Source organism: Dendrobates tinctorius, unplaced genomic scaffold, assembly GCF_039654945.1.
Source record: "Dendrobates tinctorius isolate UK_male_01 unplaced genomic scaffold, ASM3965494v1 ptg000011l, whole genome shotgun sequence".
NCBI lineage: Eukaryota > Metazoa > Chordata > Amphibia > Anura > Dendrobatidae > Dendrobates > Dendrobates tinctorius.
In genome coordinates this window covers 10523922-10549686 of record NW_027361679.1, presented here as the reverse complement: position 1 = coordinate 10549686, position 25765 = coordinate 10523922, and the positions used below count along the sequence as shown (strand labels likewise).

Sequence of the window (25765 nt, the reverse complement as noted above, 5' to 3'; positions counted from 1 at the left end):
TCAGACTGGTAATGACTATGAACGAGATGTTGACGAAGATTTTTTGACCGTCTAATCGTAATACAAGGCATTGGAGGAAGAAGCTGATTTAGGATCGGGTCAGTCTGAAAGATCAGCCAAGCACGTTTGAGGCAATCTTTCATGCGGGCAAATTGTGTATGATAATTGGTAATAAATCTTATCTTATTATCCAATTTTTTTCTCCTTTTTCTTAAATAATAAAGAATGGAGTGTAGACCATTTAGCCTGATTAAGAGCTCTCTTAATTGCTCGCCCACTCTACCCTCTCTCACGAAACCTAGCAGAAAGTTCATTGGCCTGTACCACAAAATCTCGTTCATTAGAACAGATCCTGCGAAGATGTAGGAATTGCCCTATCGGGATAGAATTTATCATTGGCTTGGAATGGGCAGATGTAGCATGCAACAGCAAGTTGGAAGATGTTTCTTTCCTAAATATGCTGGCTAGAAGATTATCATCCACATCCCTCCATACAGTGACATCCAAAAAACTAATTTTATTTGCAGCATAATTATATGTAATGTGGATGTTCCTGTCATTAGAATTAACGCCTGTCATTACTCTAATAATATGCAGTGAACTTATTTGGTGCGACTATTGTATCTAGTATTCATTATATGTGGTGGGAGGTTCCACCATTTGTGATGGTTATATTTATGTCTCTATTTAGTATACCACGACTGGTTGTTTTATACTAACATGGGATAATGTTGAATACTTAAATTTTTACTTTATATATTGATAAAATCATATTTATCCCTTTGTCCATGTACCGTTGGTGTGCCCTATGTTTTGGCCCATGTGCTATTTATGGTCATTATTGACTCTTTTTCCACCTTTCTCTTATATTCCTGATAAACTTTAATAAAATTATTTTGTAATTTTGTAAACTTTTGTGTGGGATTTTTTGTCGCTGTTTTTTCTCACATATATTTTACATATGTATTCGCAATTGTCCTATTATGTCCATTGTAATACCCATTTTTGCAGTGTTATACTTTCATGTACTTACCTGACTAATATAAATGGGGTGGTTTTTCATGAAATTATTATAGTTTCGTATATCTGCTGTTTGATCACGGTCAAAACTAGACAGAGACAGAGTGTGTCTGTCTGTATACAAATAGACGGATATTGAAAATTTTCCTTACAGACACCGTATAGAGCTGTCTGATTCTCAAACAGTATTGTATATCTGCCGTTCGCATTACAGTCACATCTATACAGAGTCAGCGTGTGTGTGACACTCCGTAAATACATATACGGAGATTGTTAGTTACACAAAAAATGTATACAGCTGTACACTTCTGATACAGTTCCGTATATCTGCTTGTTGGATTACGGTCCAATACATACTGTGAGGGCGTCTGTGACTAACAAAATATATACGTAGATTTATTTTTTTTAATACACCTTACACAGCTGGACGCTCCTCATACAGTACCATCTCTCTGCTGGTATTTTTGGTACATTTTCCCAAACATGAGGAAGTATGGTGGAAGACGTGGGCAGGGGGCGCAGCTGGTACTGATGGTGGTGGTGTATCGGCTGGTTCTGGCAAAAGAACAATAGCAGCTAAGGCAGGAGATGTTGAGCCTGCGTCATCATCTGGCCCAAGAAGGCCTGTAAGGTTGCCTTTTCTTGGAGTAGGAAAACCGCTTTTAAAGCCAGAGCATCAGGAACAGGTTTTGGCGTACATTGCCGAAACAGCCACCAACTCTATTGCCTCCTCTTCTGAACGTTTGAAACCTGCAAGCACGGAGTCGTCAGAGCAGGGTTCTGGCCAGGAAAAATACCTTTCCTTGTGTCCTTCACCCAGACCAAAAGTTAAGGATGCGGTAGGCCACACTTCAGATTACTCTGTGGTGATCTTTTCACATACCATGCCTTGGTTATCCAGTCAATTCCAGAATTCCCCAGTCCAAGAAGAATCTGACATGGAGTGCACTGATGCACAGCCACTGCTAGATGATTCTGCTGGTAAATCAACCCAGAGCACTACATTGCCTTCGCAGTCTACTGAGCCAGAATCTGACCCTGATGAAACTCTGGTGCCCATTCCCACATAGTATACCACCTTACACGGTGACACAAAGGAAGGTAAAGAGGAAGGTGCAGATGACTTTGAAGAGGAGGTGATGGATGACCCAGTTCTTGACCCGGATTGGCATTAATTGGGGGAGGAGGGTGGCGCTGGCAATAGTTCAGATAAGGAGAAGGAACGGCAGCAGGCATTGACATCACAGCAGCGGTTATCTGCCAGGCCCATAGCTGTCCAAAAACGTGGAACAAAAACTAAAAGTGTTGCAGGACAGCTTGGCCAGACAGTCAACTTAGCACAGCGTGCAAGACCAGAAAATGTATACTATAGTAGGAAGAATGCAGCGTGGCACTTCTTTGTCCAAAATCCTACTGATGAGGCAAAGGTTACCTGTAAGAAGTGCGGAAGGACCTTTAGCCGACGTAAACAACTCAGAAATTTGAACACCAGTTGCATGCTTAGACATTTAATCAACATGCACTTGCAAGCGTGGACGGACTACAAAACCTCAGGTAGCACATGAGCACCTGCTCTGACTGAAGGTAGCCAGAAACGCTCCATCGCTTCCCCAACTGCAAGACCACTGCCACCGTTAAGCACACCACCAGCACTAAATGTGGAGGTGCTGTCGCAAGGCCTAAGCACTCAGGGAATCTCAGTGGTTTTGCAACACAACACTGAATCAAGGCCATCACCAATACCATCACCAACCCCCTCTCACTCCGTCCGGTTCACCGCTACTTCCCCCATATGCAGGTCTCCAGTCCAGCTCACCCTACCAGACACTCTGAGTAGGACACGAAAGTACTCATCCTTTCATCCGCGTACACTTTGTTTGAATGCCTACATTGCCAAACTAATCTCATTAGAGATGATGCCTTACCATTTGGTTGAAAGTGAAGCTTTCCGCGACCTCATGGCCTATGCTGTCCCACGCTATGACCTACCCAGTCGGCACTTCTTTTCTCAAAAAGCCATCCCTGCCCTCCACTGGCATGTGAAAGACCGCATTGTGCATGCACTAAAACAGTCAGTGAGTGGAAAGGTGCACCTCACAACAGATGCATGGACCAGTAGGCATGGCTAGGGCCGTTACGTGTCCATCACTGCTCACTGGGTTAATGTGGTGGATGCAGGCTTCACTGGGGACAGCGGCGGAGGAACAGTGCTGCCTAGCCCACGGTATAGGAAACAGTTGGCTGTAGGCTTTTGATCCTCCTCTATCAGTGAAAGCTCGTCCACAGAGCGCAGTCGCACAAGCACTCCATCCACAGTTGGCAGTGTTGCACACGAGGTGTCTATCGAACAGCTAGTGGTAAGCGTCAGCAGGCTGTGTTAAAGATGATGTCTTTGGGCGACAACAGACACACCACGGAGGTAGTGGCCGACTACTTGCAGCAACAAACTGAGTCATGGCTGGGCAGTCTACATCTTGAGGCAGGCAAGGTAGTCAGTGATAACTGCCGTAATTTTGTGGCAGCCATAGCCCATGCAAAACTCACTCACATACCTTGCCTGGCTCACAATTTGAACCTGGTGGTGCAGTGCTTCCTTAATAATTATCCGGAATTAACATCTCTGCTCCATAAGGTGCGAAGTCTGTGCTCGCACATCCATCACTCAAACATCCACTCCACTCGTATGCAGAAGCTGCAGCGATTGCTCCACCTCCCCAAGCACTGCCTAATCATAGATGTTGCAACAAGGTGGAAATCCACCCTGCACATGGTTGAGAGGCTGTGCGAACAGAGGCAGGCTGTAATGCATTTGTGGGAGGATACACGGGCAGGCAGTTTGAGTGAAGACATGGAATTGTCGGGTGTGCAGTGGTCAAAGCTGAAAGACCTCTGTAAAGTCCTTCAGTGTTTTGAGGAATGCACATGGCTGGTAAGCGCAGACGACACCATCATAAGCATGAGCATCCCACTTATGCGTCTGCTCATGCAAAGTTTGACGCACATTAAGGATCAGGCGTCTGCAGCGGAGGAGGAGGAGGGAAGCCTTGATGATAGTCAGCCATTGTCTGGTCACGGAACTGTTCTGGATGAGGTGGAGGAAGAGGAGGAGGAGAAGGATGAGGGGGATGATTATTTTGGGCAGGAGAATGCTTCTCAGGGGGCAAGAGAAAATGTTGGCGTTTCAAGGTCAAGTACAGTGTTTGTGCGTGACTGTAGGGATGTGGATTTGCCAGAAAGTGCTCCTCCACCCACCACTGGCAGTGCATCATTGACACCTGGAACATTGGCCCACATGTGTGATTATGCCTTGCGGATCCTAAAAAGGGACCCCCGCATTGCCAAAATGATGAGGGGTGACGACTAATTATAAGGCAAATAAGGCAAATTATACAACATCAAGCCACAGTAGAACCTAGAGATAATGTTGGCTAACAAACAAGCAACTCTGGTAATCCATCTGTTTAAGGCCTTCCCAGCAAACAGCAGGGGTGCTGGTTCTCCCACGAGCCGTAGTGGACACAATGGAAGAGGTGTTCATGTTGCACACAGCCGAAGTGGCGTTGGAGACAGGGGTTTCATGACCATGTTGTGGAATGATTTCTCAAGTACCGTTCACACGACTGCTAATACTGCATCGATTAAAAGTGACAGGAGACAGCAGTTCTCAACTATGGTTACAAACTACTTCTCTCATATTGATGTTCTCCCTCACAGGTCATTTCCCTTTGACTATTGGGCCTCTAAACTGGACGCCTGGCCTGAATTGGCATAATATGCCTTACAGGAGCTCGCTTGCCCTGCTGCTAGTGTGTTATCTGAAAGAGTCTTCAGTGCTGCTGGATCAATCCTGACAGAAAAAAGGACCCGTGTGTCTAACCAAAATGATGATGATCTAACCTTCATTAAAATGAACCATGCATGGGTTTCAAAGGATTTTGTCCCACCTTCCCTTGATGACACATTGGTTGCCAGAAAACTGCCTCGCTTTTGTCCTCCTTTTCCTCGACCTTCCCAATTCCACCCTTTGCAGCAGCTGAATGTCCAGCCAACACATCAACATATGCCATTTTTTAAACCTCCCTAAGTGGGCTGCCCACCCCCCAATGGCTCGGGTCAACACCTGGCGCACCCGGGCAAGTGCCGTTTCTCTGAACAGGTGGATGGGCCCACAGATGGCCGACGGCACTGACACAGGGCCCCTCACAGTACAATACAGTGTCTCTTATGGTGGGGGGGCAAGCTCGCCGTAAGACACACCAGCGTACTATGACGGACCCTGTGCCAGTACCGTCAACCACGAGTGTGCCCCCCTGCTTGGTCATGGCCACAGCACTTGCAAGTTGCAATACTTGCCTCTCCCTGCTCCACTGTTGTGTAGTCTGGGCAGTTAAATCCTTCACAGGGACAGCCACTAGAAATTTGGTTTATTTATCGATGATGGGTAAGATGTAGCTATGGCCTTTCCTGCTGGCCTCTACCTTCAGATGATCAATGGCTACCATTTGTAATGGACGTCAACTTACAAGCGGATGCAGTGGTGCTTTATGATCACCTTTCACAGTTGTGATAGTCTCAGACGTGTGACATTCCTGCCACCATTTTTCAATGTCTCCTCTCATGCCAATCCAATAGAATCACCTACGGTCTGTGGCTTCTGTCTTTTGCACTCCAAAATGACCAGACACATCATGATAGGCAGTGAGGACCATGTCTACATCTCTCCCTGTGATCATAGTTTGATGGAGACGAGTAACGGTCATGTGAGCCACACTACTGTTATAAAGCAATCCTTTCTTCACAAAGAACCGTTTTCACTGTCTCCACAGACACAGTAATTGAGGGTCTGCATCGCCTCTGCAACATGTACCGGGAGGTTTTCCCACAATGAGTAATTCCCAAATTTCTGCTAACACTCAACTTTCCGTCTGCACTTGTATCCATGTAGTTTCCAGTAGCGGAGAGTCTGGACAGGCTTACTGAGATTGAAATATATACGAAGATTTAAAAGTACCACAACACTGTATACTGTTGTACGCTTCGACTACCTTTCCCTTTTTCTACTTGTTAAATTCTGGTGTAATACATAGTGAGCCTGTGAGTGTCTGTGTCTGACTCCGAAATTATAGACAGAAATTTAAAATTACCCCTAGACTTGGATACACCTGGTATGTGCTGAGACAGTACCTTTGTTCAAAATTTTGCATTATGGCATCATCCAATGTGAGTGAGCGTGTGTGGTTTACGCCTTCTATATATATGGTGAATCGGAGATACCAATTTTTACCCTATACTCGATACAGCTACTCGATACAGTATTGTTATACAGTACCTTTGTTCGACATTTAGTATTACGGTCAAATCCATACTGGGTAAGCGTCTGAGACTGACTACGGGACTATGTATACGGATATTTCATTTGTACCCTATAATATATATACTTGCTATCTTGTTATCCAGTACCTTTTTTACAACATTTTTTATTATGGTCAAACCCAGACTGAGTGAGTGTCTGAGGGTGACTCCGGAAATATATACCGAGATTTCAAATTTGGCTAACACTGTATACAGCTGTACGCTTGTATTACATTACTCATTTACAGCTTTTCATATTCTTGTGTATTCCATATTGGGCCTGAGAGCGTTTGTGCCTGCCTCCTGAAATGTATACAGAGATTCAGAATGTTTACACTATACTATATACACTCACTGGCCACTTTATTAGGTACACCATGCTAGTAACGGGTTGGACCCCCTTTTGCCTTCAGAACTGCCTCAATTCTTCGTGGCAGAGATTCAACAAGGTGCTGGAAGCATTCCTCAGAGATTTTGGACCATATTGACATGATGGCATCACACAGTTGGCGCAGATTTGTCGGCTGCACATCCCTGATGCGAATCTCCCGTTCCACCACATCCCAAAGATGCTCTATTGGATTGAGATCTGGTGACTGAGGAGGCCATTTGAGTACAGTGAACTCATTGTCATGTTCAAGAAACCAGATGATTCGAGCTTTATGACATGGCGCATTATCCTGCTGAAAGTAGCCATCAGATGCCTGTTCTTAGCTGAGAGAAGTGGTACCCAGTGTGGTCTTCTGCTGCTGTAGCCCATCTGCCTCAAAGTTCGACGCACTGTGCGTTCAGAGATGCTCTTCTGCCTACCTTGGTTGTAACGGGTGGCAATTTGAGTCACTGTTGCCTTTCTATCAGCTCGAACCAGTCTGCCCATTCTCCTCTGACCTCTGGCATCAACAAGGCATTTCCGGCCACAGAACTGCCGCTCACTGGATTTTTTTTCTTTTTCGGACCATTCTCTGTAAACCCTAGAGATGGTTGTGCGTGAAAATCCCAGTAGATCAGCAGTTTCTGAAATACTCAGGTTAGCCCTTCTGGCACCAACAATCATGCCACGTTCAAAGGCACTCAAATCACCTTTCTTCCCCATACTGATGCTCGGTTTGAACTGCAGGAGATTGTCTTGACCATGTCTACATGCCTAAATGCACTGAGTTGCCGCCATGTGATTGGCTGATTAGAAATTAAGTCTTAACACACAGTTGGACAGGTGTACCTAATAAAGTGGCCAGTGAGTGTATACACCTTGTATCTGGTGATACTGTACCCTTTTTCACCTTTTTATTTTATTGGATAATCCATACTGAGCCTGTGAGCGTCTGTGTATGACTCATGAAATATATACAGCGATTTACTGTTATCCCTAGACTGTATAGAGATGTACGCTTCTGATGCAGTGCCATATATCTGCTGGCATTTTGGGTCAATTTTCTAAAACATGAGGAAGTATGGTGGAAGAGGAAGCAGACATGGGCGTGGGGGGCCATCTGGTACTGATGGTGGTGGTGGTGCATCTGCTGGCAGTGCCAAAAACACAATAGCAACTAAGGCAGGAGGTGTTGAGCCTGCGTCATGTAGCTCTGGAAGGCCTGTAAGGCTCCGTTTTCTGGGAGTAGGTAGACTGCTTTTAAAGCTGGAGCATCAGGAACTGTTTTTGGCTTACATTGCTGAAACAGCCTCCAGCTCTATCGCCTCTTCTTCTGAAGTTTTAAAAAAATGCAAGCACTGAGTCGTAAGTGCAGGCTTCTGGTCAGGAGCAACCACTTTCCTTGTGTCCTTCACCCACACCAAAAGTGAAGGATGCGGCAGCACACACTTCAGATTACTCCATGGATCTCTTTTCACATACCATGCCTGGGTTAATTAAAAATTGGGCCCATCATATACTGGAGCATTCAAAATGGGGGATATCTGACACTGGAGCATCAACCATGAGGCTCCTCATATACTGGAGCATTCTAAATGGGGCAGATCAGACACTGGAGCAGCATCTATGGGGCACATGATACACTGGAGCATTAGAAATGGGGCCCATTATATATGGAGCATTATTAGGGGCCCATAAGACACTGGAGCATCATCCATGAGGCCCTTCATATACTGGAGCATTCCAAATGGGGGACATCAGACACCAGAGAAGCATTTACGGGGCCCTTTATACACTGGAGCATTAGAAATGGAGCCCATTATATGTGGAGCATTCTTTGGGCCCATAACATACTGGAGCATCGTCCATGGGGACCATCATATACTGTAGCATTATGTGGAGCTCATCATATACTGTATGGAACATTATATGTGGCCAATTATTCTGTATGGAGAAATATATGGGGCTCATTATTCTCTTATGGCGCACAATGTGGTGGCCATAATACTGTATGGAGTAATACTGTCCTTTTTTTGAGCTATTGTACAATTTTAAATAGATCAGTCATGTCATGTAAGCAGTGAAGTATTTGTCATTGTACTGTACCTATATTTCTGTGCCATATCGGAGCATCATGAGTTGTGGTATGTGTTAAAGGGGCGCACTGACACTCTTTGGCCCAGGGCACATGAAAACCTGGAGCCAGCCCTACCCCCCCACAACGTTAGCCAAATAACCCCCAGTTTTCAATGCGTAACTATTATTATGAAGTAAATTAAGGTTGACAAGCTTCAGTAATAAGAATTGATGTTTTTGGCATTGAAATGGGCACTGTAGGTGTGTTTCCTGTCCTCCACTCCCTGCCGACTTTGCTTCCCCATTGACTTGCATTGGGTTTCGTGTTTCAGTCGGCCTCCGACTTTTCCCTATAGTCGGCCGATTTCGTTCGAACCGACTTTTGAGAAAGTCGGGTTTCATGAAACCCAACTCGACCATAAAAAAGGCAAAGTCGCTCATCTCTATTCAAGACCATTAAGTTCAACCGATACCTTAACATGTTCATCTACAGGAAGACAAGAACCCCATAAGTCAGATGCTATTTTCCCTATATTAGGTGAAAAATTCCACACTGATTCCACATATGGCAGTCACACTAGTTCCATGGTTCAGTATCTACAGTATATCAATATTCAGTCTAATTCTCATAACCTGCAATAATATCTTTATGAAGAAAGGCATCAAGGCAGAGATGAGTAGATTTGACAAATAATTGAATTCACCATATTGCATGGATTTTCTTGCAAAAGTCAATTCATTGTGAAGTTATTGTCTGCAAATTGAATTTCTCCTATCATACAAATGTAAGATGTAAAAAAGAAAAAAGACATTCACCTCACCAATAAATCGTAAGAAGTACCACCCCCCCAAAAAAGGAAAAAATTATTAAATCATATGAAAAATGTTTCAGACAAGCATGTCTTTAATCATTAGCATGTAGCACAAAACACATTTATATATACACAGATGAAATTTCCAATCATGGGGTAGACACATGAAATCTCCTGCTCAATATAGTTGGGACTATTGAAAAAAAGAACAAAAAAATATATATAGAACTCATCTCTGTGATGGAAGAGGATTGTTTCCTCAACGTCATAAAAGACAAACAAATAAAGCACAAGAACAATAGAAAAGCACGAGACCAGAGCGAGAATTCAAGTCCCTTGGGGTGCATACATTTAGTGAGAGTATTCTTTAGCCTTCTCTTAGAAGAACAGCATTGTGTCAGTCCCAACCTTTCCTGGTTCGCTAATCTGTTCTATAACTATTATTTTCAGGGAGGACATATTACCTTGATGAATATCTAAGAAATGTCTGGATAAACCAGAGGAAGACTGGTTGATTTGCGTAGTAGCAGGTATAGATGCTGTAATATATTCTGATATTCTTTTTTTAAACATTTGTGATGTGCAATCATGATACCATTTGTTGCAACTAGTGCATATGGCCATATAGACAATGTATGTTGTACCACAGTTGGTAAAGGATTTGATACCATATGTAATGTTGGTATTATTCAAAAGAGTTTATTTTTAACACATACTGTATTTGCAGAAATTGCATTTGTTATCACCACATCTATAAGAACCTTGTAAATCAAGCCTAGAATATTTAGGAGATGTGTTAATAGAGAATAAGCTAGGAGAAACAAGATGTATAGTATTGGTGTCTTTTTTAGCCACACATCTGATACATCTGGATAAAATGTCTCGCAATTTCTCATTTTGGTAAAGAATGGGAATGAGTAATCAACACTATATGGAGTTGAAAAAGTGCTGCAACCTTTATCAAATCATGCACTTTTTCATCTCCATATAGTGTTGATTACTCAGATGTTACCAGACTCATGTTAAAATACATGCCCATTCCTTATCAGGATGAGAAATTGTGAGACATATTTTCCGGTTGTTGCTTCTCAGAGCCACCTCTTTTTTCTCTCATTGCAAGCTGCGTCTCCTGGCCTCTCCACTCTAAGCCAAGATTTCAGGCCTCTGTGTTCACTGCGGGTCATCTACAATGTCAAGAAGTGCACTCCACAATGAACACTCAGGCCTGGGCACAGCCTGAAGTCCCCATCTAGAGTGAACCGGCTGTAGCTATGACAGCAGAATGAAGAGGTTCTGAGTACCAGACATTGATCAACAAACTGCATTGCCTGCTGTCTGTTCCTATTATATCACACCTTCAACCTGCTTACGCTAGGCACAGACTTCAGACCTTGGCCATGCATCAGAAGTCCCCTCCAAGGCTTTTGTGCCACCTGAAGTCCTTGCCTAAAGTAAACAGGCCAACAGATGTGACAAAAGAGGAAGAGGTGGCTCTGAGGAATGGATAGTGAGCAGGGAGCATGGGTGGGGCCAGACAGATAAGTATCAGTTTTTGTTTTTTTAACCCCTTGACACTGCAGCCCTTTCTCATTTTTGCATTTCTGTTTTTCGCTCCCCTTCTTCTCATAGCCATAACTTTTTTATTTTTTCATAAATATGGCCATGTGAGGGCTTGTTGTTTGCAGGACGAGTTGTATTTTGAATGACACCTTTGGTTTTACCATATTGTGTACTCGAAAATAGGAAAAAAAATCCAAGTGATGTGAAATTGCAAAAAAAGTGCAATACCACAACTGTTTTTTGGATTTTTTTTTACCATCTTCACTAAATGCTAAATCTGACGTGCCATTATGATTCTCTCATTCATTGCGAGTTTGTGGACACAAAACATGTATAGGTTGTTTTTTATTTAAATAATAATAAAAAAATCCAGAGTTTGTTAAAAAAAATTTGCATCATTTTCCGAGACTTGTAGCGTCTCCATTTTTCATGATCTGGGGCTGGGTGAGAGATTATTTTTTGCATGCCAAGTTAAAATTTTTAATGATACCATTTTGGTGTGGGTACGATCTTTTGATTACCCATTATTGCATTTTAATGCAATCTTGCGGCAACCAAGAAAAGGTAATTCTGGCGTTTTGACTTTTTTTCGCTACACCATTTACCGATTGGATTAATTCTTTGCACAGCTTGATAGACTGGGCAATTCTGAAAGCGGCAATAACAAATATTTGTATTTTTTTATTCTTTTATTTTGAATGGTGCGAATGGGGGGCAATTTAAACTTTTATATTTCTTTTATTTTTTTAACATTGTTAAAAACTTTTTTTTTTACTTGTTGCATGCTTCAATAGTCTCCAGAGGAGACTTGAAGCTACAGTTATCTGATCCTCTGCTACACACAGGCAATGATCAGTCGCCTGTGTGTAGCAGAAATGCTTACTTGCTATGAGCGCCGACCACTGGGTGGCGCTCATTGCAATCCGGAAATGACAACTACAGGGGTGTCCTGAAGACCCCGGATTGTCATTCCAACCCATCGGTGTCCCACTGTCATTTGACACGGGCGCCGGTGGGTGGGATTAGTGATGCACTTTCAGCTCTATCACATTAAATGCCGCTGTCAGAGATTGACAACAGCATTTAACTGGTTAACAGCCGTGGGTGGTGTGAACATTGTAATAAGATTGCCCCTAAGCCTTCATTTTTTCAAAATGATTATCCTCCAGTTTTATAACTTGTAGCAGAGTTCACCCATTCTCTTACTAACTTAGGTCATTCTTCTCTGCACCTGATCTAGTTCATGTTCTTTTTATATATTAGCACCAAATTGTACACAGTCTTCTAAAGCCCCGTTACACTAAACGATGTCCAAGCGATCCCACCAACGATCTGACATGATGGGATTACTGGGACATCGTTAGACAGCCCCAGTGATCAGGACCAGCGACGCTGGTTTCTAATGTAAACGTCTGGTATCCAGGAGCAGCGCGACTCCTGGATACCTGCTGTTTACCTTGGAAAATGGCATACACGCTGGTTTCCAAGGTAAACATCGGGTATCTAGCCGCGGCTCCTGGATACCTGATGTTTACATTAGAAACCAGCGTCCAGCGTCGCTGATCACTGGTCTCTCGCTGCCACATGCAGCATTGCGCGCTGGGCAGCGGGAGACCAGCGATGGAAAAACGGCCCGGGACATTCGACGACGATCAGCGATAACCGGCAGGGGGGCCAGTCACTGATCCCCGTCACACACAGCAATCTCGCTGGCGAGGTCGCTGATGTGTCACAAAATCAGCGATCTTGCTAGTGAGATCGCTGTGTGAGACGTGACCTTAAGTGTGACCTGACTGCTGATTTGTATAGAAGCAAAACAATGTTCATTGCAGCCATTTTCCACCTACATGACGTGTAAAGTCCTGAAATAGTGTTATTCCTCATGTACACACACATAATAGCTTATTATATCATGTCAGTTAAAATGACAAGTATGTTTTAACCCCTTAGCGATAGAGCCAGTTTGCAGCTTAATGACCAGGCCAATTTTTACAATTCTGACCACTGTCCTTTTATGAGGTTATAACTCTGGAACGCTTTAATAGATCCTGCTGATTCTAAGAATGTTTTTTCGTGACATATTGTACTTCATGTTAGGGGTAAAATTTCTTTGATAAGTCTTGTGTTTATTTATGAAAAAAACGGAAATATGGCGAAAATTTAGAAAATTTTGCAATTTTAAAACTTTAAATTTTTATGCCCTTAAATCAGAGAGATGTGTCACACAAATTTCTTAATAAATAACATTTCCCACATGTCTACTTTACATCAGCAAAATTTTGGAAGCAAATTTTTTTTGTTAGGAAGTTATAAGGGTTAAAAGTTGACCAGCAATTTCTCATTTTTACAACAAAATTTACAAAACCATTTTTTTTAGGGACCACATCATATTTAAAGTCATTTTGAGGGGTGTACATGACAGAAAATACCCAAAAGTGGCACCATTCTAAACACTAGACCCCTCAAGGTGCTCAAAATCACATTCAAGAAGTTTATTAACCCTTTAAGTGCTTCACAGGAACAAAAGCAATGTGGAAGGAAAAAATTAACATTTAACTTTTTTTTGCAAAAAATTTACTTCAGAACCAATTTTTTTTATTTTCACAAGTGTTAAAAGAGAAAATCAACCACAAGATTTGTTGTACAATTTCTCCTGAATACGCCGATACCCCATATGTGGGGGTAAACCACTTTTTCAGCACACGGCAGAGCTCGCAAGGGATGGAGTGCCATTTGACTTTTTCAACGCAGAATTGGCTGGAATTGAGATCGGATGCCATGTTGCGTTCGGAGAGCCCTTAATGTTCCTAAACAGTGGAAACCTCCAACAAGTGACCCCATTTTGGAAACTAGACCCATTAAGGAACTTATCTAGATGCGTGGTGAGCACTTTGAACCTTCAAGTGCTTCACAGAAGTTTATAACGTAGAGCCGTGAAAATAAGAAATCTATTTTTTTCCACAAAAATGATCTTTTCGCCCCCAAATTTTTTTTACAAGGGTAACAATAGAAATCATACCTGCACAGTTGTTATGCGATTTGTCTTGAGTACGCCGATACCCCATATGTGGGGGGGAACCACTGTTTGGGCGCATGGGAGAGCTCGGAAAGGAAAGGAGTGCCATTTTGGAATGCAGACTTTGATGGAATGGTCTGCGGGCATCATATTGCGCTTGCAGAGCCCCTGATGGGCCTAAATAGTGGAAACCCCCACAAGCGACCCCATTTTGGAAATTAGACCCCCTAAGGAACTTATCTAGATGTGTGGTGAGCACTATGAACCCCCAAGCGCTTCACAAAAGTTTATAAACGCAGAGCCGTGAAAATAAAAAGTCTTTTTGATTTCCACAAAAGTGATTTTTTTTTTAGACCCCAATTTTTAGACCCCCAAAGTTGGTAAATTCTTGCTCCAACCCTAACCCCAAAACACCCCTAACCCTAATCCCAACCCTAGCCCTAATCCCTAATCCTAATTCTAACCCTAATCCTAGTTCACCCTAACCCTAATTCTAACCCTAGCCGTGACCCGAGCCCTAACCCTAGCCCAACCCTAGCCCTAGCCCAACCCTAACCCTAGCCCAACCCTAACCCTAGCCCAACCCTAACCCTAGCCCAACCCTAACCCTAGCCCAACCCTAACCCTAACACTAGCCCAACCCTAACCCTAACCCTACCCCAACCCTAACCCGAGCCCTAACCCTAGCCCAACCCTAACCCTAATGGAAAACTGAAAAAAAAATATTTTCTTTATTTCATTATATTTGCCTATATAAGGGAGTGATAAACGGGGGGTTATGTACTTTTTTTTTATTTTGATCACTATGATGCGCCCGCCATTTCCAAGATGGCGGCACCCATCGGAGGATGCCGGCGGGACGTGGGACCACCGGGAGGGGACGGAGGGCCACGGAGAGGTACCGGGGGGGATCGGGGATCCTATTTCTCTCTCCTCTGATGTGCGATCACATCAGAGGAGAGAGAAACTAAATGTAAAATCGCGGCTTTTTTTTGCGGTCGCCGTTATAGGGTTAATAACGGCGATCACAAAAGCGGGGTCGGTAAAACCGACCGATTCATGTTCTCTGGGGTCTCGGCTTCCCCTGGGAGCCGAGACCCCGGAGAAAATCCGACACTGGGGGGCGCTATTCACTTAAATCACAGCGCCGTGAATTAACGGCGCTGTGGTTTTAGTACTCTTAACTACCGCCGTTAAAAGGCGTATCGGCGGTCGTTAAGGGGTTAAAGCTAAAACTTTAGAAGGAGTTGTCAAACGCTAAGGAAGACACATCATAGTACTCAAACTCTCATTCACATCTGGCCAACATGTCAAGTCATTGTGAAGTCTTAGCTAGGGTGCCTTGTATAATAATAAAAAAAAATACAGAAGCCCATTCTACTTGCTAATTGCATCAATCTGTATACATTTTAGTTTGTAGCTGAGACAAAAATATATAAAAATGTGCTCTTTTCTGTGAGCTCTGACAAATTAGATGATCAATTACCGTATATAAGATGACATGGCTAACGTTTACCTTTATGTATACAGAATTTAATATAATTTTTATTTCTCTAAGAATAAAAATTAAGAAACTTTCTTATAATAAAATGTGTGTGAAAAGGGAAACATGAGAAACGGCAAGTCTAGTGGAAAGGCAACCTGCACAACAAGTAAAAGTCTAGAAGATTTAAATAGATTGCTCCAATATGTTATCTCTCACTCTGCTAATTCTACTGGGATAGAAGTAGATTAACAATGGAGTATCACATCAGACAAAATAGAGATAGGAGCAGCACAAACAACTAATTGGAAAGCAGAACAGTTGTAATAAAAATTGACTAGGGGCAGAGAAAAGGTCATTTGACACTTGATTTTCTGCACATTTTACTTGAATACCTAAAGATAATGAGATACAAAACTACCTGGTATAATTAAGTCTTATAACCACTGCAGCTATCTTGCTAACTATTATATTAGCAATAAATTGCTAATAGCCAGTACATAAAATCTACGCATTTATAAGCGAATGCAAATATTTTCACAGTTTAGCAATATCTAAAAATATGGCCAAAAATATTTGGACCCTTATAATACAATTTGACAGCTAACACTCTTAATTAGCATATATTATTTGTATCTTCTGAATATCTAGAGCACAAAAATAGGAGCACAGAAAATAAATGGGAAATATTTAAATCAGTTTTACACACCCACTGCGAGCTAGCCATACCGTACAGAAATAAAAGGGCTAGGAACAGGAGAACACCAATGTGACTAAATAAGGATGTAAAAAGGGCAATAAATAACAAGAACAAGTCATTTAAGAAGCTAAAACAAGAAGGCAATGAAGAAGCATTAAAAAGTTACAGAGAAAAAAATAAAATGTCTAAAAAAACAAATACATTTAGCAAAAGTGGAAACTGAGAGACTCATTGCTAAGGAAAGTAAAACAAACCCCAAACTATTTTTTAATTATATAAACAGTAAAAAGATTAAAATTGATGGTGTCGGCCCTTTAAAGAACAAGGAGGGTGAAATCAGAGAGAGCGATGTGGGAAAAGCAAATGTTTTAAATACTATTTTCTCAACAGTGTTCACACAGGAAAAGGATTTGCCAGGGGAAAAGCAGAGTGATAATATAAACTCCTCATTAAGTATTACCTGCCTAACCCAGGAAGAAGTGTAGAACCGCCTTAGTAAGATTGAAATTGACAAATCACCAGGCCCTGATGGCATTCACCCTTGGGTATTAAGGGAGTTAAGTAATGTGATAGACAGGCCTCTATTCCTTATATTTAAATACTCTATAGAAACAGGGTCTGTTCCTTTTGATTGGCAGCAAGCTAATGTGGTACCAATATTCAAAAAGGGGTGTAAAAGGGAACCTGGAAACTATAGGCCGATAAGCTTAACATCTGTTGTGGGTAAAATTTTTGAAGGGTTTCTAAGGGATACCATTATGGAATATCTCAATGTTAATAAATGTTTAACTCCATATCAACATGGATTTATGAAGGCTCGCTCCTGTCAAACTAACCTGATCAGCTTCTATGAGGATGTAAGCTCTCAAATGGACCAAGGAGAATCATTGGATGTCATTTATCTCGACTTCTCTAAAGGGGGTTTTACACATAGCGATATCGCTAGCGATATCGCTATAACGTCACCGATTTTGTGACGTTATAGCGATATCGCTATGTGTGATACTTACCTCCGACCGGCTCCCTCGCTGTTCATCGCTGATCGTGCGAGAATGTCCGGCTCCATTTCTCGTCGGGCGCGTCCTGCTGGGCTTCCTGCTGTGACGACGAGCGACGCGTGGAGGCGGGCGGGAGGATGTCAGGATCGCTGTGTGTGAAAGGTGAGTATCATGCGCTGCATCACTGCTGCATCGCTGTGAGGTCTGCCTGTGTGATAGCTCACTAGCGATCATTTAGCAATGCACCAGCGATCCTGACCGGGTCGGATCGCTGGTCGGATTGCTGGTGCATCGCTAAATGTAAAGGGGCCTTTAAGCATTTGACACTGTCCCACATAAAAGATTGGTAAGTAAGATGAGAAAGCTTGGGCTAGGGGAAAATGTCTGTAGATGGGTAGGTAGCTGGCTTAGTGATAGAAAACAAAGAGTGGTTATTAATGGTGCATACTCAGATTGGGCCAGGGTTACTAGTGGAGTACCACAGGGTTCTGTATTGGGCCCCCTACTATTTCATATATTTATTAATGATCTAGTGGATGGCTTACACAGTAAAATATCAATATTTGCAGATGATAAAAAACTATGTAACGTAGTTAACACAAAGGAAGACAGTTTGCAACTACAGACAGATTTGAGTAAATTGGAGAATTGGGCTGAAAAATTGCAAATGAGGTTTAACACAGATAAGTGTAAGGTTATGCAAGTGGAAAGGAGAAACAGATGCTATAATTACTTACTAAATGGGAAACTGCTGGGGAAATCAGACATGGAAAAAGACTTAGGCATCTTAGTCAATAAGAAGCTAAATTGGAGTGCCCAGTGTCAGGCAGCTGCCACCAAAGCAAATAGGGTCATGGGATGCATTAGAAGAGGTCTGGGGACACGAGATGAAAACATAATTCTCCCTCTGTACAAATCACTCGTCAAACCACACTTGGAGTATTGTGTGCAATTTTGGACGCCGGTGCTCAAGAAAGACATTACTGAACTGAACTTGAAAGGGTTCAAAGGCGGGCTACTAAAATGATAAATGGAGTTGGTTCACTACAATATCCAGAAAGGTTATCAAAATTAGGTCTATTTACTCTAGAAAAGAGAAGACTTAGGGGAGACTTAATATACATGTACAAGTATATCAGAGGGCAATACAGAGATCTCTCCAATGAACTGTTTGTACCAAGGACTGTGACAAGAACAAGGGGCATTCTCTTCTTTTGGAGGAAAGACAATTTCTGCACCAGCATAGAAGAGGGTTCTTCACGGTAAGAGCAGTGAGGCTCTGGAATTCTCTTCCTGAGGAAGTGGTGATGGCCAACTCACTGAATGAATTTAAGAAAGGAATGGATGCTTTTCTTGTGAGTAACAGTATAGAAGATTACGAATAACAGAATATTATAGGTAGATGGTTGACCCAGCTTAGGGGAAGGAATTTGTTTCCCTATTGAGAAAATTGGCTTCTACTCTGTGGGTTTTTTGCCTTCCCCAGGATCAACAATGCAGAACAGCTGCGCTAAAAATAGGCTGAACTAGATGGACATAAGGTCTTCCTTCAGCCTTCAAAACTATGTTACTATGTTAATATCAAGCAAAGACTGAAACATTTTAGGCATACAATTTTACAATTAAACCCTTTTTCACCACAGTCAATTTGCGTTTGTCATGACATCCATAACTTTCTATTTTGCAACAATAAAGCTGGTAGAGGGTTTGTTTTCTTAGGGACAAGTTGTTGTTTTGAATGACACTGTTTGCATTATCAAATAATTTATTGAAAACAAAGAAAATTCTAGGTGAGGTGAAATGGTAAAAGAACTATTGATTTTAGGTTTCTTTTTTATGACGTTTATTCTGCGGTGAAATCAACTTGCAAAATTATTTTCAAAGACAATTGCGTTAGGTAAATGCAAAACTTGTATCATTCTTTATTATTTCAGGAACATAAAAAATAGAGAATTTTGTTTTAAAAAAATTTTAGATTTTGTCACTGTTTTCTGAGGCCAAAAACTTTTTTTCTGTTAATGGATTTTAAAAAGGATTCACCACAAAAATTAGCAAACCCGAACAGTAAAGTTAAGCCTCTGTACCGAACAACTACTATAAAGTTTACCTCCGGTCACTGGATTCAGCTTATGGGACTACTGCATGGCAAACACTGGATGCTCGGGCCCCCCATTCAAGTATATGGGGTCCAGGTTCGGTTCTGGGTACCGTTCTGGTGCTTAAATTTTTTTCAACTGTTCGTCCAATCCCACCAGAACCGAGCATCCAGGGGTCCACTCATCTCACTTTTGTGTGCAGATCTGTAGTTTCAAAATTGTAAGATGTTAGGGTACCTACAATGTACTGATCATTTTTTACTTCTAAGACCAAAAAACTGCAATTTTGGTGCTTCTAGTTTTTTCTATACAGTATATGCAACAATTCCAAATATGATTATTTTTCAACTTTTTTCAGCTTTACTTTTCACTGGGAAAAAGGAATGATACTTTTTTTAACTTTACACTTCTTTTCTATTTCTTTTAGGTAACTTAACCCCCTAACCCCCAAGGGTGGTTTGCACGTTCATGACCGGGCCAATTTTTACAATTCTGACCACTGTCCCTTAATGAGGTAATAACTCTGGAACGCTTCCATGGATCCTGGTGATTCTGACAATGTTTTCTCATGACATGTTGAACTTCATGCTAGTGGTAACATTTCATTCATATAACTTGCGTTTAATTGTAAAAAAATGGAAATGTGGCAAAAATTTTGAAAATTTCGCAATTTTCCAACTTTGAATTTTTATGCCCTTAAATCACAGAGATACGGCACACAAAAAACTTAAGTAACATTTCCCACATGTTTACTTTACATCAGCAAGGAACTTATCTAGATATGTGGTGAGAACTTTGAACCCACAAGGGCTTCACAGAAGTTTATAACGTACAGCGGTAGAATTAAAAAATCATATTTTTTCGACTAAAATGATCTTTTCACCCCCAATTTTTATTTTCCCAAGGGTAACAGGACCCTAAAAGTTATTGGGCAATTTGTTCTGAGTATGCTGATACCCCATATGTGGGTGTAAACGACTATTTGAGCGCATGGCAGAGCTCAGAAGGGAAGCAGAGACATTTGACTTTTTTGGCTGGAATTGAGATCGGACACCATGTCGCGATTGGAAAACCCCTGATGTACCAAAACAGTGGAAACCCCCCACAAATGACACGATTTTGGAAACTAGACCCCCCAAGGAACTTATCTAGATGTGTGGTGAGCACTTTGAACCCCCCAGTGCTTCACAGAAGTCTATAACGCCCGGGCGTGAAAATAAAAAAATCGTATTTTTTCCACAAACATGATCTTTTAGTCACAATTTTTTTATTTTCCCAAGGGTACCAGGAGAAATTGTACCCCAAAAGTTGTTCTTCAATTTGTCCTGAGTACGCTGATACCCTATATGTGGGAGAAAACTACTGTATGGGCACACGTCGGGGCTCAGAAGGGAAGCAGTGTCGTTTTGGAATGCAGACTTTTATGGAATGGTCTGCGGGTGTCATGTGCGTTTGGAGAGCCCCTGATGTACCTAAACTATTGAAACTCCCCACAAGTGACCCCATTTTGGAAACTAGACCCCTTAAGGAACTTATCTAGATGTGTGGTGAGCACTTTGAACCCCCAAGTGCTTCACAGAAGTTTATAACGCCCGGGCGTGAAAATAAAAAAAATCATTTTTTTCCACAAAAATGATATTTGTGCCCCCAATTTTTTATTTTCCTAAGGGTAACAGGAGAAATTGGACACCAAAAGTAGTTTTGCAATTTGTCCTGAGTAGGCTGATACCCTTTATGTGGGGGTAAAACACTGTTTGGGCGCATGGCAGAGCTTGGAAGGGAAGAAGCACCATTTGACTTTTTCAACGCAGAATTGTCTGGAATTGAGATCAGACGCCATGTTGCATTTGGAGAGCACCTGATGTGCCCAAACAGTGGAAACCCCCCCAATTCTAACTCCAACCCTATCCCCAACACACCCCTAACCCTAACCCTAGCTCTAACCCTAGCCCTAATGGGAAAATGGAAATAAATTCTTTTTTTTAATTTTATTATTTTTCCCTAACTAAGGGGGTGGTAACGGGGGGTTTGATTTACTATTTATGGCGGTTTTTATATTTGGCAGCTGTCACACGCTAAAAGATGCTTTTTATTGTAAAAATAGTTTTTGCATCACCACATATTGAGAGCTAAAATTTTTCCATATTTTGACCCACAGAGTCATGTGAGGTCTTATTTTTTTGCGGGACGAGTTGATGTTTTTATTGGTATCATTTTCGGGCACGTGACATCTTTTGATTGCTTTTTATTCCGATTTTTGGGACGCAGAATGAACAAAAACCAGCCTTTCATGAATTTCTTTTGGGGGGTGCGTTTACACCATTCTGCCTGTGGTAAGATTGATAAAGCGCTTTTATTCTTCGGGTCAGTATGGTTACAGCGATACCTTATTTAGGTCTTTTTTTATGTTTTGGCGCTTTTATGCAACGAAAACAATTTTATATAAAAAATAATTATTTTTGCATCGCTTTATTCTGCGAGCTATAACTTTTTTTTTTTTGCTGATGACGCTGTACGGTGACTCTTTTTTTGCGGGACAAGATGACGTTTTCAGTGGTACCATGGATATTTATATGTGTCTTTTTGATCGCGCGTTACTGCACTTTTTTTTCGGCGTTATGATAATAAATCATTATTTTTTGCTTCGTTTTTTTTTTTATTTTTTAAGGGGTTCGCTAAAGGGGTTAACTAATGGACAGTTTTATAGGGCGGGTCGTTACGGACACGGCAATACCAAATATGTGTACTTTTATTGTTTTTTTTTCTTATTTCCAAAAAATGAATTTATTAGGGAATATTTTTTTTTTTAATTTATTTATCGATTTTTTTAAAATTATTTTTACACTTTTTTTTAACCTTATTACATTGTCCCAGAGGGGACATAACTGTCCTGTGACAGATTGCTGATCTGTCACATCACAGATCACTGTGACAGATCAGCGATCTGTCACAGGCACTGCACAAGGCTTCCTCCTTGCCTGCGCTTTGCAGGCATGAGCAAGCCAGCTCCCTGCAGGCCCCCAAAGGTCCCTGTCGCCATCTTGGATTTGGGGACCTGCAGGGATGGAGCCCCCCGCAGCAGCGCTGCACATTGCGCTGCTGTGGGGGGCTCAGGGAAGCACGGAAGGAGCCCCCTCCCTGCCGATGCTTCCCTTTAACCCCTGTTACACCACAATCGTGTTTGATCTCGGTGTGCAAGGGGATAACGTGTCGGGGCGGTCCGTGACCACCCCTGACACATTGTGCCGGGTGTCAGCTGTGATAATCAGTTAACACCCGGCCGCGATCAGCGGTGCTCACCACGTGGGCGCCGCTGATCGCTGTAATGTACTATCCCGTCCCTGGGAATTAAGTCCCAGGGCACATGGATGGGATAGTACGTCACATGACAGAAAGGGGTTAAACTGGCAATCATTTGATCAGTTCTTCTATAAACTGCAAAACCTCAAAGATGAGGGGAGTGTTAGTGCAGGAGTAGCACTGCTGCAGCAAGTCATGTCCTCTGAAAGCCAGAGGAGTGTCTGCTCCAGTAAGGGGGGAAATAGGAGAGCAGGACAGGCCAGACAGGTTCTGGTAGTGGGAGACTCAATTAATAGGGGAACAGATAGGGCAATCTGTCACAAAGACAGGGATCGTCGAACGGTGTGCTGCCTACCGGGCGCTCGAGTCCGACACATTGCCGATCGGGTTGACAGATTACTGGGAGGGGCTGGTGAGGAGTCAGCGGTCATGGTGCACATTGGCACAAATGACAAAGTTAGAGGTAGGTGGAAGGTCCTTAAAAATGATTTCAGGGAATTAGGCTGCAAGCTTAAAGCAAGGACCTCCAAGGTGGTATTTTCAGAAATACTTCCTGTACCATGTGCCACGCCAGAGAGGCAACGGGAGGTTAGGGAGTTAATAAGTGGCTCAGGAATTGGTGTAGGAAGGAGGGGTTTGGGTTCCTGCAGAACTGGGCCGACTTCTCAGTTGGCTACAGGTTCTGCGCTAGGGACTGGCTGCACCTCAATGGGGAGGTGCAGATGTGCTGGGGTAAAAAATGGCTAGAAGGTTGGAGGAGTGTTTAAACTAGAGATGGGGGGGAGGGTATTCCTTTTATAGGAGGGGAAGACAGGGCAGATAGAGACCTGGGCACAAATAATGAAATTGGGGGTGGGGTTAGAACAGTTAATAATTTAAGAAAGAATAGAGGTACAGAGAGATACATAAAGTGCATGTATACTAATGCCAGAAGCCTCGCCAACAAAATGGAGGAATTGGAGTTAATGTTGTTGGAACATAATTATGACATGGTGGGGATATCTGAGACATGGCTGGATGAGAGCCATGACTGGGCTGTTAATGTACAGGGCTATAGTCTGTTCAGAAATGACCGAACAAATAAGCGAGGGGGAAGCGTGTGTTTATATGTAAAATCATCCTTAAAACCCATCCTTCGTGATAATATATATGAATCTAATGAAAATGTAGAGTCCCTGTGGGTAGAGATAAGGGAAGGGGGGAAAATAATAAATTACTGATAGGGGTTTGTTAGAAGTCTCCAAAAATAATGGAAGCAACAGAGAATATCCTCATAAAGCAAATAGATGAAGCTGCGACTCAAGGAGAAGTCATTATTATGGGGGACTTCAACTACCCTGAAATACATTGGGGAACCAAAACCTGCAGTTCCAGCAAAGGTAATAGATTTTTGACAACTACGAGAGACAATTACCTTTCACAACTGGTTCAGGACCCAAAAAGAGGGGGTCACTGCTAGACCTAATATTAACCAACAGGCCAGACCGCATATCAAATGTAAGGGTTGAGGGTCACTTGGGTAACAGTGATCACAAATTAATAAGTTTTCATGTATCCTTTAATAAGATGTGTAGTAGAGGGCTTACAAGGACACTAAACTTCAGGAAGGCAAATTTCCAACGGATGAGAGATGATCTTGGTGCAATTAACTGGGACGATATCCTGAGACATAAAAATGCACAAAGAAAATGGGAGATGTTTATTAGCATCCTGAATAGGACCTGTGCACAATATATACCATATGGGAATAAACATGCTAGAAATAGGAGGAAACCACTATGGCTAAATAGAGCTGTAAGGGGTGCAATAAGGGATAAAAATAAAGCATTTAGAGAATTAAAGCAAGTAGGTAGTGATGAGGCATTAAATAAATACAGAAAATTAAATAAATTGTGTAAAAAGCAAATCAAGACAGCAAAGATTGAGACAGAGAAACTCATTGCCAGAGAAAGTAAAAATAATCCCAAAATATTCTTTAACTACATAAATAATAAGAAGCTAAAAAATGATAGTGTTGGCCCCCTTAAAAATAGTCTGGGTGAAATGGTGGATGATGATGAGGAAAAAGCCAATATGCTAAATGACTTTTTTCAACATTATTTACACAAGAAAATCCAATGACGGGTAACATGATCAGGGATAAAAATTCTCCATTAAATGTCACCTGCTTAACCCAGCAGGAAGTACGGCGGCGTCTAAAAATCACTAAAATTGACATCCCTGGGCCCGGATGGGATACACCCCCGAGTACTGCAGGAATTAAGCACAGTCATAGATAGACCATTATTTTTAATCTTTAAAGATTCCATAATAACAGGGTCTGTACCACAGGACTGGCGTATAGCAAATGTGGTGCCAATATTCAAAAAGGGGACAAAAACTGAACTTGGAAATTATAGGCCAGTAAGTTTAACCTCAACTGTGGGTAAAATCCTGGAGCGTTTTCTAAGAGATACTTTACTGGAGTATCTGGAGAAATATAACCTCATGACCCAATATCAACATGGGTTTTCAAGGGACCGTTCCTGTCAGACTAATCTGATAAGCTTTTATGAAGAGGTAAGTTCAGAACTGGACCAAGGGAATGCAGTGGACGTGGTGTACATGGACTTTTCAAAAGCTTTTGATACGGTGCCACACAAAAGGTTGATACATAAAATGAGAACAATGGGGATAGGGGAAAATATGTGTAGGTGGGTTAAGAGCTGGCTCAGGGATAGGAAGTAAAGGGTGGTTATTAATGGAGCACACTCAGACTGGGTCACGGTTAGCAGTGGGGTACCACAGGGGTCAGTTTTGGGCCTGCTTCTTTTTAACATATCTATTAATGACCTTGTAGGGGGCATAGAGAGAAGACTTTCAATATTTGCAGATGACACTAAACTCTGCAGGGTAATCAATACAGAGGAGGACAATTTTATATTACAGGAGGATTTATGTAAACTAGAAGCTTGGGCTGATAAATGGCAAATGAGCTTTAAT

General features: G+C 42.0%; 2 long non-coding RNA genes across 3 annotated transcripts in view; one reads left to right on the top strand and one right to left on the bottom strand.

Annotated features, from left to right (window-relative positions):
• Positions 1-25765, top strand: part of LOC141100996 (uncharacterized) — a 418065-nt gene that overhangs the window by 185157 nt on the left and 207143 nt on the right. For both annotated transcript variants that reach the window (XR_012234839.1, XR_012234840.1), the window contains 2 exons: positions 10081-10160; positions 19911-19997. This is a non-coding gene — a long non-coding RNA (uncharacterized lncRNA). The remainder of the gene's footprint in view (positions 1-10080; positions 10161-19910; positions 19998-25765) is intronic.
• The window catches only part of LOC141101004 (uncharacterized), a 78347-nt gene that overhangs the window by 24048 nt on the left and 28534 nt on the right, over positions 1-25765 (bottom strand). The gene's annotated exons all lie outside the window — the stretch shown is intronic.